The sequence below is a fragment of the Montipora capricornis genome, chromosome 1 (genome assembly GCF_036669925.1).
Source record: "Montipora capricornis isolate CH-2021 chromosome 1, ASM3666992v2, whole genome shotgun sequence".
Classification (NCBI taxonomy): domain Eukaryota; kingdom Metazoa; phylum Cnidaria; class Anthozoa; order Scleractinia; family Acroporidae; genus Montipora; species Montipora capricornis.
Window position 1 is genome coordinate 42,435,377 of NC_090883.1, and position 15,939 is coordinate 42,451,315.

The 15,939-nt window shown below is 38.3% G+C and overlaps 1 protein-coding gene across 1 annotated transcript in view; it reads left to right on the plus strand.

The window, feature by feature from the left end:
• LOC138044872 (uncharacterized) overlaps positions 1–15,939 on the plus strand; it is an 81,358-nt gene that overhangs the window by 3,172 nt on the left and 62,247 nt on the right. The window contains exon 2 of the mRNA XM_068891274.1: positions 3,369–3,411. The gene's annotated coding sequence lies outside the window, so the exon portion shown is untranslated. The remainder of the gene's footprint in view (positions 1–3,368; positions 3,412–15,939) is intronic.

Below are 15,939 nucleotides of genomic sequence, written 5' to 3' on the forward strand. Positions count from 1 at the left end.
CCTTGTTATTCACGCCAGCTATTTAAGGATCTACTGAGATATGTTCAGATTCCTTTTTTATGCAAACAAAAGCATATTGGTGCGGGAGACCGAAATAATTCCGAATTTTTCTTCATTAAGTTGAGTTGACTTGCAGGGACATTTTAAATCAGTATTCGTGTCTTTCAGCACGTACGTTTATGTAGCTTGGATTTTTTATGTTTCCGCGTTTGGTTTTCGTTTAATCCAAGCAATTCTGCCTCCTTATTGTATGAATCCTCTATACCGACCAAGTAGACTTCCAGTTTTCTTACCGTCAACAAAGGAAACTGAAAATCCATTCACTGAGCATGAAGCAATTTTCATAATAAAGTGGTGGCCTTTCTTTTAGGGTATTCATTAAGTCTTTGAGTAGGTGACTTATATATAAAGTTATATTTTCTTCTGATGTGAACAGACCTAAATGATCAGTTTTCTGCGTAATAGGGTATTGCTGTTTTACAGGTAGTCTGACTGGATTCGTTCCTAGTCGTTGCTTTAAATTGGTCCGTAAATTTGCTTTAAATCATGTGGCGTTTGGTTATTGCAAAAATACTTAATTGCCGTTATCATTTGGAAAAAAGGTCGATTTAATCCTTTTTTTCTATTCGTGACCTCAGCAAGGAAGAAACACAAACATTTTGGAACAAGTAAGTCATTTTTCGGTGTCAAATGTTGGCGTAAGGCGCAGTAAATAACATAAATATAGTGGCCGATCATTTTAGATCAGGCCACGCCATTTGAAGTCTATATTTTTACATTCAACTTAGCGATTTTAAGTGTTGAATAAACTTCCGTAAACAAAAATTAGTGGACAGGAAATGTTGTGCAAAATAGACATCTGCCGCAATAACCCAAGTAAACACCTCTATCCGCCTATCTCGAGGTTGCTTAAAAAATTAAAATTAAGAAATGCCAATTTGGTCATGATAACCGGTTAAGATAACCGTTTAAGATAATTAAATTAAGAGTGAGTTATATTGGACGCTGCAGACAGTTTGGATAGCAAGGATAAATTATCATTTTCAACTTCGCTCGCCGCAATTACAACAAAATGCTGATTAGCATTTTTATTGGTCTCCTTTGCGCGCTTACAGTTAGAGAATTCGGACGACTGGATCTTTTATCGGTCTCACGTGTAAAAAGAGCATGGAATCAGGGAGCTTAAGCAAGGAGGACGGCGACTACGAGAACGCGACCAAACAAAAGGTTTAATTAGCAAAAACAAACGCTCTGCACGCCGCGTATGTGCGTTTCACATTTTGATACATTTCCGGCTTTTGGATTCTAATACAAACATACTTAATTGACCGCTCCCCATAGGGGCTTTTCAGGGCCAATGAAACAATCAACGAAGCAACACAACACAACAACAACAACAACTGTTAAGAATCCCAACTGGCCGGAGGCAAACCAGTCGGCTATTTACAAGTGCAGCTGGGCCACATTGGGCCACACTGCCTCCCTAAGCAAGAGCTTGACAGAAAAGATTCTCGTCTTGACAACGACGTGAAATGACCAAATTCGAGATTATGAGGAGGACGCAAGCACCTGGCAATAGATTTTCAAATTTCTCTCCAAACGTCCACCTGTTTCAAACCAATTTTTTTCGTGGAATGCTGACTCACATTCTCCATGCCCAGCGACTCTGAATTATTAGGAACCAGTGCAACGATGAAATAGAAAAGCGAAGAGCAGACGAAACCGCTGATTATAATTGCAAGCTTATACTTCTTTTGATCATTCCATTTCATTCAACTCTTGAAACAAACCCAAAATGATCCAGAAATTAAAATTTATAACTGAGAGCATTCGTGTTCAAAGGCAACTTTAAATTCGTGGAAATTTTGAGCGTCGAAATCAGTTTCCCTTAAAACCTCGTTCTTTCTTTACGACTTGAGGCTTGGTCATTTCCGACGTTGCAGATTTGTAGAGAATGGGAAAGACATAAACCAAACATCAAAACACACTCGCAGAACATGTTTCAATGATTGAACCTTGTTGTTCCCTTATCTAAAGTTTCTATACGTACTTGATGCGTGCCTAGGTTTTCATTATGAGCTTCTCCTACTGGGGATTTGCGTTGAGATTTTTTCTACGTTTTTAAGTCCCTTTATATGTGCGCCGAAAAAGTAAAAACAAGGAAACGTGTTATAAACAAATGATGGAGGGCTAGTTATGTCTTCTCTCGAGCTTAATATGGTTTAGCATGATTATGGGTTTATCAAATCCGTTAGCTGAAGGTCCTCCTCGACTAGACACTTAAATAAAGTTCCTTTCCTCTCTTTCGTTCCGGCAGTATAAAAAACAAACTTATACAGTCGGTATTTTTCTCCCGCCCCTAGCCAGAAAAATGATATCACTTCTATTCCTAAAGTAGCGCGCGCAACACACCGGAAGTGAAAATACAGCGTAAAATCGCGCGAACCGGAAATAAAACCTGCGGGAAAAAATTGTCTTTATCTCGAAATTTTGCTCGGTGACCTATGTTGATTTCTTGCATGCACGTATCATTCACGATGGTACTTCTAAGTCATCTAGTTCTGCGATGTATCTTAAATTCTACGGAATAACTTTTTGTCATACTCTTTAAGAAGTTTAATAATTTAGGTATATTTCCAACAAAGAAATAAAAAAGGTAGGTCGCCGACTTACTTTTTCGGATAATTTTCAAAGACTGAAATAGACCAATTTCGATATATTAAAATTCAGTCCTAAACAAAAAGGCATCATCTCGAGGCTCTGGGGAATAAACTCATACAAATCCTTATCTCTATTCCCCAGAGCCTCGAGATGGTGTCTTTTGTTTAGGACTGAATTTTAATATATCGAAATAACTCTATTTAGAGGGCCTTCTTGTGGACCTGGCGTGTTGCCATGGTAACCAATATGACACCATGAGTGCCCTTAAAGTATTATCAGACAACAGAGTTGAAAAGATATTTATAGTTTGCCTACACCATGAAATATCCTTCTTTGGTATTTTTCATCGTTTTGCAAACACTATAGCAACGAAAAACCCTTTCGAGCCTCCTGTGGCGCTCTCCACTGAAGTCACGAAAGAGGCAACTTCAAAGTGCTCTTGTTACTTTTTAATAGGGAACTGGACAAAACGGCAATTATTTTCGAATTCCTGGGGAAGCTTTCTTGTAAGTTAGAGAAACTTTTTCTAGAACGTACTTTCCCTTTTAGGCCCGGACATGCAAAAGGCTTTAACATTTGCTTCAACATCAGTTCGATTTTTTCGAACCGTTTGCCGCGCCCTTTCAACCGTGTTAAAACATGTTGAACCGACGCAAGTGGTCTACTTTGAAAAATTAGAATATATTATGATTTTTTTTATCTGATAGCCAGAGAAGAAAGATGTCATCCTGTGACAACGGAAACTTTTAAGTAAGTTCTGCAAGGTAGCTAGCCATGGACGGAATGTGCTGTAAGTAACGCGAAAATGTTGTTTTTAACTTTACACGGTCTCAGAATGCTCAAGCTTTAAATATTACTGTTTTAAGTAAAACCCCTCATCTTAACTTTCTTGGCCATTTTTATGCTAAGGTATTAAACTTCGCCTCGAGACGATTTTATGGGGTCTTTCTCCTTTTCTGAAGAGAATAGTCATTTAGCAAATGCCCAAGGACTACTTGTTGCGAAGATTTGCCGTTTTCAAAGACTTTCAGTTTTTCTAATCGAATTGAAGGTGACGTTGATTGAGCTTCGCTTCGTAATTAATTCCAAGGCTTACACAGGTTGGTTAATGATTTTACAAGTTTTGCACCTCCTTTATTCAAAGTTAATTATAGACAGGAATCGTAAGCAATGGGAAATAGGGGGTTTTTTTTTACAGAAGGGCCCACTTTGCTAAATAATAGTCAGAAAACGGCTGCCCACTTCTCCGGACCAGATTAAATCTAGAACTATGGGCTCAATTTCCGACATGAAACTAAATAATTACCGGTCTTAGTTATAATTTTTTTACTTAGTAGATTTTTTACAATGCTGTCAAATCTGATCAATTTTGCGATGTGTTTAGACATGAATGTATTATTCAAATATTGTGTTAATTTTCCATATTTTATCCACAATACGCTCGAACGCTAAAGCCATAACATCAAAGTGAACTTTTTTTTATTACTTTTATTTTTTTTAATAGTAATTTTTTTTTAAATATGCACACTTACACCATAAAACATTGCAAAGTACAGTAAACGATACAATGAGTATTGCAATACGAACGTGACATGAATTACAGCACTACTAAGCACTAATTGCATTAAAATTACGTTTTCTAACATGAAAAAGAGAAAAAGATAAATAATAATAATAGATAAAATAAATAAATGAAATACGACTTCTAGCACTTCTAAAAACCATCTCTTTCCTTTAGGGTTACATTTATAATGATAGTTTTAAAATAGAGGAATCAATATTTAAAAATTCAAGGTTAAGGTTAAGGGTTTAGGAGACTCGTTGCAGCGGGGACAGAAGTGGCTTCCATTTCTTTGAATTTCTTATTGTGTTGTTTTCCAATTGGTGCGTCTGTTTCAGGGAAAGCAAGAACTTGTTTTGGGTTGGGGATCGTTCTTTCGAACGGCAAGTGAACTTGCTGCTGACCCAATCGTGGGTACACAGCAATTTTTTTTGATAAACCTTAGTTCATTTGAGTTTCATCACACGGGTGGTGGGGGACACCATACAGAAGAGTTCCAGTAATTTTTGACAATTCTTTGCTTGTAAAAATCCCATAATACACCTTTTTTACCCCCCCCCCCCCCAATTTTGCATAATCATTGTTTGCAATTTCTACTGGGACATTAAAATGTCTCAAGACAAATCGAAAACAATACCTATGCAAATTTCTGGGATTTTGTGCAAGTGGAGTATGTGCCCTTTACAAGGACAAAACAGAATCCCAGGAACTCCATTCCCTACTCCTTGCGAAAGTGACTGCCGGTGTGGATTCTTAAACGTCGGTTTCAAGCCCTTGGCCGAGAAGACTTGAAAGTCTTGCATGTCATTACAAAGGAGCACCTTCGTCGTTAAAGATCGCGCGGGAGTATATTGGTACATTTGAGATTCGAACCCGCGACCTTACGCACTGTAGCTTGATACCTAACCGATTGGCGGTTCAGTGAATGAATGGTTTTTGGCCGAAAGCCAGTTTATTTTAGGCTATATAAATCATTCTCAAACAGGGTTTACTTTAGTTGCCTTCTTTCAAAAGGTTTTAGTGGGTGATCAAATGATCAGATGATTTTAAAACACTAATTCATGGTACCAAGAGAAAATGAGGGGACAGAGAGGGAGGCTCCCGGTCCAACCCTTGGGATATGTCATGTCCACGAAAGTTATTTTTAGACGAGCGGAATTCTTTGTTCTAGCGGAAGTCTGTCTTCCGAGACGTCCGCATATAGGTCAACCTCGGTCTGATGTTTGAAAGAAAAGCAAAGATTTCATGTAATGGCGGGCGAAGTGGACTTAACGTCTGAATGCGGACGTCTCAGAAGACAGACTTCCGCTCGTCTCAAAATAACTTTCGTGGACATGACATATCTCGGCCAACGCCCTGAGCCTCCCTCTATGTCCCCTCATTTTCTCTTGATGGTACAGAGACGATTAAGAATGGGGAAGGTGTGACGTGCTGTCACGGTAATGGCAACATCTGGAACGCATGAGCAGTAGCGTCCGGACCATATGTTCCGAAGGACAAACACAGGACTAGGATAAGCTAATGTTAGATTTTCATTATTGCCTTTTATTTTAGCGAGGGTATAATAAGGTACATTGAAGTACATTGAACCTATTTTCCCTTCATCACGATGGAAGCATTTATTTCAACGATCACGAGTTCGGAGTTTCGTTTTGGTTTTTTGGTCGATATCAACAAGACATTCGACTTAACAACCGCCGGGAACGTGATATGAAATAATTTCGAGGCCAAAACCAGAATTTTTAGCTTATGCATACCCACAAGGTAAAATCCTTTTAATAGGTCATTTCCGAGTCCATGTTTACCTTCTCTGCAAAGCGAGTCTAAGTGCGAAGTCATTCGTATGTAAAGTAGAACCAATTACCATCACAAAAACTTCGCACTTAGACTCGCTTTGAAGAGGAGGCAGACATGAGCTCGGAGATGGCCCAATCGCCGTTAAATTAAGTATTTGACTGAACAAAAGGGGCAGTATCCACAAATTAAGACGAAGGAAGGGACATTTACAAATCAAATTTTTCATTGCCACTGTTTCTCTTTTTCGATAGTTTCTTTATAATACATACACAAAGCACGCTTCAATACTTCACTTTAAAATCACAAGCTCAGAAACTCCGCACTCCACTCGCTGTCTCCTCGATCAACCAGGTAAGACTTAAAGATAAAAATAAAAAATTAAAAAGGAAACAAATTAAAAAAAAGGATAGCGAACAAATTTTAAATAACCCAGAGCTCAGCCTCACTTGTTTTTTTCCCCCTTTAAACTTTGTTCTTCTGAAGATGGCAAATGACATTGCTTTCTTCATAATCAGGGAGAGCGCTCAACTCATGGACTTTACTTTTAAGCTGATACCCAACTGGCAAACAATTACCAGCTTGCTATTCAAGTGGGAGAGTTAGTTCAACTCGGCTCAATTGGTCCGCTTTTAATAAAAACCAAGCTTTATATACCGTATCGATTTCAATGTCAAACTTGAAACTATTGAAGTTAACTGGGTGTTGATATCAGACCGTCAAGTGACGAGGTTCCGAGCTCAGTTCGTTGCATGCGATTAGACAAAAGATGGCTTCTTAATATCAAGAATACCACAGAGCTTGTTATTTTTTACGTTTTAATTAACTACTCTTCTGGCTTCAAATAGCAAAATATTATGCCGAAACAAAATTACAACATTCCGAACACTACTGTACGCACGTAAATCACAAAAGCATGGGCGGATGCAAATGTAGTTCTTTGTTATTATGCACGTTTTGAAGGTTAGATGATTTTCTCCGCGAATGAAGTAAAAGAGCCTAAAAAAGAGCAATGACCACCACCACAGGAAAGTTATAATTATGTTTGTAAAAAATACATTTTAAGAAAATGACGAAACCTTTGAGTTTGTGAAACATGTTCCGACAGAAACGTCTGCCATCCTGAGTTGATTGTTTTAAGCTGATACCACTCAGGAAAATGTTTACTACCGTTTCAGAAATGAAGAACCGTCGGGTGCTGAGCCGAGGGCGAAGTGAATATCGAAGTCGATATTCACCGAGCCTGAGGGGAATAATTGTTTTAGTATAATTGAGGAGTTCAAATTAATTAAGACGAGAAAGAAATTAACAAAGATAAATGACCAAGACGAAGGAAAATTTAAAAACAAAAACAATGCAAATATATCAACAAATCATTCCAGTGTCCTAAATGAAGGACTTATTATTGCAGTCATAGTGCTAGAAAATCATCCTGTAATCAATCAGTCCTGATTGATGGTTCGTCGTGAAGACTGATTAAGGTGATTCCCTTGTTTTGCACTGCGCATCTCATACTGCGCATAACATTGCAACCAGTCTAAGATGGCGGCGTTTCTTGCCGGCCATCTGAAGAGAGACAACAAAAGCCGCTTTTTGCTGTTCAAAAGCTTTTAAGCGCAATCATGATAACTCTTCTTGGTTAAGAAGTTGTTGTTTTGGAACTCACCTCAGTCCTTTCGCGCAAAATGATCATTTTGAAGCCGAAACTGGCCCCACGGCATTCATGGCGTGCATTTGTCGTCGCGTTGCGAAGAAACGCAGTGACCCCTACTTTGTAATGGTTTTATTTATTTGTAATAGGTATGCGGAAAACATATTTTAAGGAGAAAAAAAGTTGGTCAGAAGATTGAAGTTGTGGTATTTACAGTATAAATGACGTGAAATCAGGTACCCATGGTCGTACGAACTTCCATATGCCTTATATCCTTGAGTCAACCTTGGCGCGTATCTTTCTATATTTAGAACTAACCTTTCAGAGGGAGACTCACATTTACATTAATTTGCACAATTGGCACACATTGTTTTTGCTATCTTTGTCTTCGTTAGGCAATTACTTTATTCTGATTGGCCATTTAAAACAGTGCGTAAAGAGCAGAAGAGCTAATAGAGAGATACGCGCAAAGGTTGACTCATGGTGCTTGTATTGGAAAGGCAAGCTTCTACTCTTGGTCTCCTGGTGAGACTGCAGCGCAGTTAGAACCAGACTGCAAGGTGATGACTGTAGTTTTCCGATTTGCTTACATTTCTTTGCAAGATTGAGCAATTTGAAATCACTTTACTAAAAGGGTACAACCCGGACAAACAAGTCGGCTCATTCTATATAACAACAACAAGATTTCCGGTTCATGAAGTTTCGAACGCTTCTCGCGTGATTCGGTAAAAAACCATTAAGAATAAAGGGCATGCGGTGCAAAAGCAAGCACTGTGACTCCATCTTTTTATTGCATTTTTTTTGTCCTGTGTATGAATGTCAATAGCCCTTTTCACGGTTAGTTTTTCTCACTTGCATTACAATACAATCTAGCATGTATGTGAGGCAATTTCGGGCTATTTTTTAGTTTAACCCGAAATTGCCTCGCATCCACGTTAGATTACATTGTAATGCAAACGAGCAAAACTAACCGTGAAAAGGGCTATTGTGCCAAGTTTGACAAAAATCTCAGTACATAGTACGTCATTTTTAAGGGAATTACCTTGATGTATGCTTGATAACTCCAAGTCTTGGGAATTAAGAAAATAAATTTAAGGAAATATTGACTAACTGCGCTAACCAACAAATTACTCTGAAAACTGATGCCAAATTCAATATTGTAAAATCAAATTTAATGGTATACCTCTAGAAATGCAAATGATGTGTTTGGAGAAAATTATTGAAATTCGAGTTGAAAGATCTCCATGGATAACAAAAAGTCAATTTCATCGCCTGGGCAAATATATAAAAGGAATAAATAGCACGAAACAGGACGATGAGAATATAAGATCACTGATATTTCATTTCACAGCTTACCTTTGAAGGTAAGTCCATGAAAATCTCTTGAAACATAACTGATCAAGCAGTACCGATTCGTGCACTAACTCATGTAAGACAACTACGAGACTTTGGCTATAATTTTCACAGTTTCCTAGTTCTTATAATATAGATTGAATCTAAAATAATAGTACAGAAAGTCGCCTGAGGAAAAAAGCAATGTTAAATTTACGCACTTATTACTGTCACAATTTTCGAAAGTACCGGTAGTCATTTTTTTGTCATATTTGTTTTCGAATGCGGCAGGGAAGAATAAAGTGCGTTTTATTAATGTAGGTCCATTCTGTAATTAGAATACCGAAAGTGTGTTTTTAATCCGCAAAGGGATTGTCTAATCAGAGATCGGGATTTAAAAGTCCACTCGAGTTAATTGAGTGGCGCAATTACAGAGTCCAGCCAAAATATCTCAGAAATAAATATTCCAGTATAAGGCCAACTGTGTCTGATCCTATTCGACTTGAACCATTCACGGCTATTTTGCTTCACTTGTTTATTAAGAGGCTCTACAACTCCAAAAAAAAAAAAGGACCGTGCCTTTCCCTTTAATCAAGCATTACATGAAAAGCCACTGATTTGGATTATGTCGACAGCGAAATGGAGCGAAGGAGAGACACTTGGAGGGAGAGAGGGAAAGAGAGGGTAATTTTTAATTATCCTCTGCAGTAAGCTTTGAAATCACTGGCAGTACATGTATCTCTAGTTTAAGTCTGACTTTTTAAAGCCATCTGCATGTCTGATCGCTGAAAAATGAAAACCTCTCATTTTCTTATTCATACGACAGTTGCACTTATAACAAAAAGATCTGTTAAGTCAACCGGACAGCAATGCGTAAATGGTCGCAAGGCTAATTTCGATCCACTTTGTTTTTAATGACCCACAAACTGTCGCCGCAAATGTCATTTGGCGGCAGCGGCAGTGAAGTTGATTGGAGGTTCGCAATGCATTTAATTTCAAAGCGCAATAACGCCTTGATTTGCTTAATGCACTCGTGAAGGGACTGGAAAATTCCCCATTGCTAACAAAAGGAGAGCAACTAGAATCATGAATTGGGACTCGGGAGTACTCGGAAAAACCCGAGTGCTCTATTCTGAATTGCAGTGGTCGAAACTACGACCTGACGATTACTAATTTGGGTGCTCTGCCACCGAGCTATACTACGAGACGAGCTCGGCCATGAAACAAAGGATTTATTGGACAATTGCCCTGCTATACTGCTTAAGACTAAACTTATCGAAACGGTGAATTCTAGCTCAATATTAAAAGTTATGACTAAGATGGAAAATAAGAACCATGCTCTTTGCAATTTACTGTTTGATGTTATTTCTTCCGTGGAGCCTTTGTCCTCCGGCTGGTCTTCGATCCTTGTTTTTCAGGGCTTGTTTTTCATACGCCTTGATATTATTTCTTTACCGTCCTTCTGCATGAAACAAAAGAGAACCTCTATTAAAGCCTTTCAAGTAGTTCAAAATCGTCGGAGGGAATGTCTATTTTGGAAAGGATGTAAGGTCATTCGTATAGATATGAGATCATTCAATTGTGTCTTGTTGTTTACTTAAGTTGACGCAGTCATAGTAATGTTTGTTTAAATCAGGTTGATCAAACGTAACGTGGCTGAACACAGTTTCTCCGCGGTCAACGCCATTCATTAAAGGCCGGACGGATTTTGAAAGCAAAACAATTGAGCCAAACTTTTTTTTTCTCCTTCTCGCGAAAACCCTGGATTTACTTCCATTACTTCAACGTCATAATGCTTTAGAAGGAAAACCTAGCAAAATGCTGCGCATGCGCATTCGCTCCAAAAAAAAATTGAGACCAACAGCTGTCAAATTTCTCGCAAACCCGTCATTAGATTTTGCAGAAATTTAGAATTTAAATAGTTCCGACTTCTAATAGTCGTCTATCAAGAAAGTCAGAAATTTAACGGACAAATATTTGAGAAAGCTAAAAAACGTCTATCAGCTAATTATGAAAAATCCGTTTTCTGTTGAAATACTATGATAACAGCTGATAAACTTTCTTTATTGCAATTATTTTTAGTACGCAAATGCTGAAGGGTGTTTTGAATTAGCATCGTTACCATGGTAACAGCCTGCAGAGCACCCAAACGGTGAAAAATATCAACCTTCGTGGTGGTACTTATCAGTGACCAAGTTTGAGCTTCCACGGAAAATTTTGCATAAATATGGCAGAAATGGAATTATGTGTGCTTGAAAACTGTGTTCAGTCACCTAAGGTAATTCCCTTGAAAATGACGAACTATCCAGATTTTTGTCAAACTTGGCACAATTGATATTCATACACAAAACATAAAAAAATGCAATAAAAAGATGGGGTCGCGCTGCATGCCCTTTTTTCTAAGAGTACATTCTTTTGGGACTCTTCCGGAACGGGAATACTCAGAATAGGCGGTAATCGTGTTCTTTTGGGACCAATTCGGCAGATTCGTTCTTTTGGGAATTGGTTTTCCGTGTATTCTGTTATTCGTAAACTGGAATAAGAATAACTGGAATAGTCCCAAAAGAATGCGCCCTAAGAGTTCTTTTTTACCAGATTACTCGAGACTGAATCATTCGAAACTTGATCAACCGGAAAAGTTGTTGTTATATAGCAAAAGCTACTGACTATTACCGAAAACTTGAGCCTAGTTGTTTGTCCGGTCTATAATCTTTGAGTAAAATGATTTCAAATTGCTCAATCTTGCAAAGAAATGTAAGCAAATTGGATCGCTACAGTCATCACCTTGCACTCAGTTTCTGGCTCCCAATTCAGTTCAGCACGTCATTTATATCTAAACTCGGAATACAGTACTATAACTTCTACTATCCAACTTTTTTTCTCTTTAAAATATGTTTTCCGCGTACCTATTACGAGTAAATAAAAAGATTAAAAGGGGGATATAGGTGGTATCACGTTACATGACAAATTACAAAAACTGCAAAACAGAGCAACCAGAGTTTTGACCTTCTCTAATTTTGATGCAAATGCTAGCGAGCTATTCAAAATTTTAGGCTGGAAAAATCTAGTTAGCCAGCAACAAATTCCGCTAGCCACAATGGTCTATAAGTGTCTTCAGGGGCTAGCACCGGAATATCTATGTTCTAAATTTACAAACCGCGAATCTGTTTATAGTTTAAGAGACTCTGAAAGAAAGCTTAATGTTCCGTTTCCGCGGACAAATTATTATAGAAACAGCTTCAGCTATAGAGGTGCTACTGTCTGGAATAGCTTACCCCTCAAAGCGAGACAAGCAGAGTCTCTTGGGCTTTTCAAAAATCTGATTAAAGACATATTTTAGTATAAAGCACGGCATTCATGGAAAGCAGCTTTAGAATTAATATAGTTTAATTGTATTTTATTGTAATCATTTTAAAATTTTACCTTTTGTAATTTAGATTTTAGCATTGTTTGTAATCTTAGCTGATGATTTTACCGTGCATAAATAATAAAATATCATATCATATCATATCACCTTTCTCGTTTCTTCGCAACACTGTGACGACGACAAATGGACGGCATTGGGGCAAGGCTTCCCAATGATCATTTACAGCGAAAGGACTGGAGCAAGTTCCAAAACAACAACTTCTTAACCAAGAAGAGTTATCATGATTGCGCTTCAAAGCTTTTGAACAGCAAAATCGGCCTTTGTTGTCTCTCTTCAGATAGCCGGCGAGAAACGCCGCCATGTTCGAAGTCGGAATGTTATGCGCAGTATTACATGCGTGGTGCAAAACAAAGGAATCATCTTAAACGATCAGCTACCAGCAAACTGCTAATTGTATCGATGGATTTTGTAAACCTATGGCAATTTTTAGCTTTGTCGATCAGTACTGGTGAACAGGAAATTTGCTTAAATGTCAGTTGTATGAGGGCGTATTTTCTTGTAATAGCTGCGTACTGACCCATGTTTTCAGACGCCAATGTGTTAACGTCACAACGACATTCAGAAATTTCTCGATTTTATGAAATTATGTGTACAGCTGCAACGTATTGAGTACAAACAGAAAACGTCTGACTTCGACACAATCGGCCGAAGAGACACCCTTGCTTGACCGTTATATTCAAAACAATTCACTTTATATACTTGTGACACTAAAGGTAAGCTAAACAATTACAAAACACCTCGACATTTGTCACTTTCTCTCCTCATTGGAGAGGGTAAAACATTCTGGCTGAAACGGGCGATAATTACCCTGGAAAGCTCCATCGCAATTGGCAGGTTTCTGTCAAGACGGGCGGCCCGATTGGCTGCGGTGTTTATCAGGACAAGTTATACCATCTCGCGAGGTAGTATAACTCTGCGTGAATTTCCGCTCGTAAAGGCAAGAAAATCCCTTGTTTTTGCTGGTGAAAACAGCTTGCATTTTTAACTAGCTAAAACCAAGACGAGGTGTTTTCACTGTATTTCCGGACTTTTCCGGCTTTATCTAATTAAAATTGTCCTAGTGAAAACACAACCAATATTTCCTATTTTGAAAGTTTCATTCTGTGTTGAAAGGTCGTAAATGAGTCAAGTCTTAAGTGTGAACACACCCTTATCTGTTTCCACGTTCATCTAAGAGCCATAATTGGACTCATTATGGCTCTTGGTTCATCTTAAGGATGAACGCATTCAGGATTTCATTTGGAATCGTCAACTCAATTTGCCTTGTCATGCCGGCAAACGCGATGACCTGATGAACCGCAGTTTTTACTGTCGACGAAGTAGAAATGATAGAGTCGTCTCATCCACACATTTTGGGCTATAACAGCGAATTATTTTTTTCTGCAGACCTGCACAGTGTTTTAAAAAGTCGCACTGCCGACTGTTGTATCTGCTCACAGAGTTAATCTAACACATACTACGTGAATTTTAATGCAAAGCACCGGCGCAGCTGTTATTTCCATCGGATCATTATTCGTTCATGTTTTCATCCAAACTTCAGTTATATTGAGTTCCGTCCATATTACACTAATCTTGTTGATGCCTCACGCGTAATCTGGTTCTTGATATTACAAGAATAATCAAAGAAGAATTGTCATTTGAAACCAAAAGTTTTCACGTGGGAAGAAGGACTATGTAATCATTTGCGCTCGGGGGTCTGAAAGCTTGTTAGTTTAGCTGACAATAGAGTATAGGCATCTTAGAGCAGTAAAATTAACTGGTTATTCTGATACGTGAGTGTTCATGATATGTCAGAAAGAATAGGTTTTTCGTGCTTAAAATTTATCATTTATACTTTTTTTTCTCAATATTTGTAATAAAATTTTACTTACATGTCCGTAAACAAAACTTACACGATGCAAGACTCCGTTGGCTCATTGAAAAACACATTTCTCACAAAGCTTAACTATTGCGACAAAACATTTCTTAAAAAACGTTGTAATATTACAAAAAAACGACGACGTTTCGACGTTGGCTAAAATTCACTATCAAATCAATGTTTGTAAGTTACAGTCTAAAAATACTAATAAGAACAATCTGTGATAAAATAGGTGTAACGTAAAAAAAAGAAAAGAAAAAGAAAATATTTGAAACAAAGAGTTTAGCACTTATGGAGTCCGTCAGGATATTTAAATTAGGCTTTAGACGGACGGACTCCATAAATGCTAAACTTTTCGCTTACTTTTTTCTTTTCTTTTTTTCTTACGTTAAATATTTTTAATCACCCATTGTGCAAGCATGCAAGCAGTGTGTTTATTTTTTGCGAACACGAGCAGTTGTAAATTTTTTCTTGCGAGCAGCGAGCACTTGAGAAAATACAGATGGCGAACAGCGAGCACTTAAGAAAAAACACAGATGGCGAGCAGCGAGCACTTCGAGTAGTTCGTAAATATTCCGCTAGCCGGAATTTGTACCAAGTAATAGCTAATCAGAGCTGTCACCTCCAAAACAGGACAATAGGTGCAAAGTTAGGGCGGTTCAACCAATCCCAGCAGCTTACAGCCAATTGTCCTCTGCTTGATGCCAAATTACGTCACGTAGCTTCACGTGAGTCAGTGGGTGTACTTCAAGAGCTTTCAAATCTCTCAAGGTGATCTACTAGATCCAAAGCCTGCGATCAAAAGTTTTCCGTCTCTGTCTAAATCGTCGCTAAAATGGAAGGTATGGTTTGTTTTTGGTTATATAGTTCCTATGAAATGTAAATAACGTGACATTCAGTCTCACAAGCATTTTGGGTTTTGGTTGCAATGATCGGCAAACTGTTTTCCCGCTGATTGACTGAAAAAGATTCAACGCAATGAAGCTTTATTTATTCGGAGGCTTCTAGAATCTAACCAATTACCGTGAGCAGTACAGATTAACTGACAAGCTCTAGTACTAGCTCTGAAGGTCAAAAAGTACTGAAATTTCGAGCAATTGAGCACATTTTAACGAGAATCCGAGCATGCAAGCGCTTTCAAAAATTTTGCGAGCACGAGCAAGCGAGCACCCGTGTAATTTTTGCGAGCAATTCGAGCAAAGACCTAAATTTGCCAGCTCCTTTAAATTGAATGGGACCATTGGATGGATACCCCTAGTATTTTTAAACTGTAACCCGACAAATACTTTTCGACTTGATAATAAAGTTTAGCAAACGTCGAAACGTCGCCGTTTTCAGCAATTTTTTAAAATCTTCAATATCTTCAAATGTTTTTAAGATATATTTTGTCGCAATTTTTTATGGTTTGGTGGAAAAGCTGGGGCGCTGGGTGCCGGGGGTCCGTGGAAAACAAAAACCATAGACCCCGGCACCCTGTGTTTTCCATAGGACCCGGCACCCCGTGTTTTCCCCAGACATCGGCACCCCGCGCCCCGTCTTTTCAACCAAACCATTTTTTACAGCTTTGTTTTTCCAAATCGCTTCTTCTTCATATACAACGTTACACAAAATCTCTCCACTTTGAGTTTATTTTCACGTGTGGCAATATCCTTTTC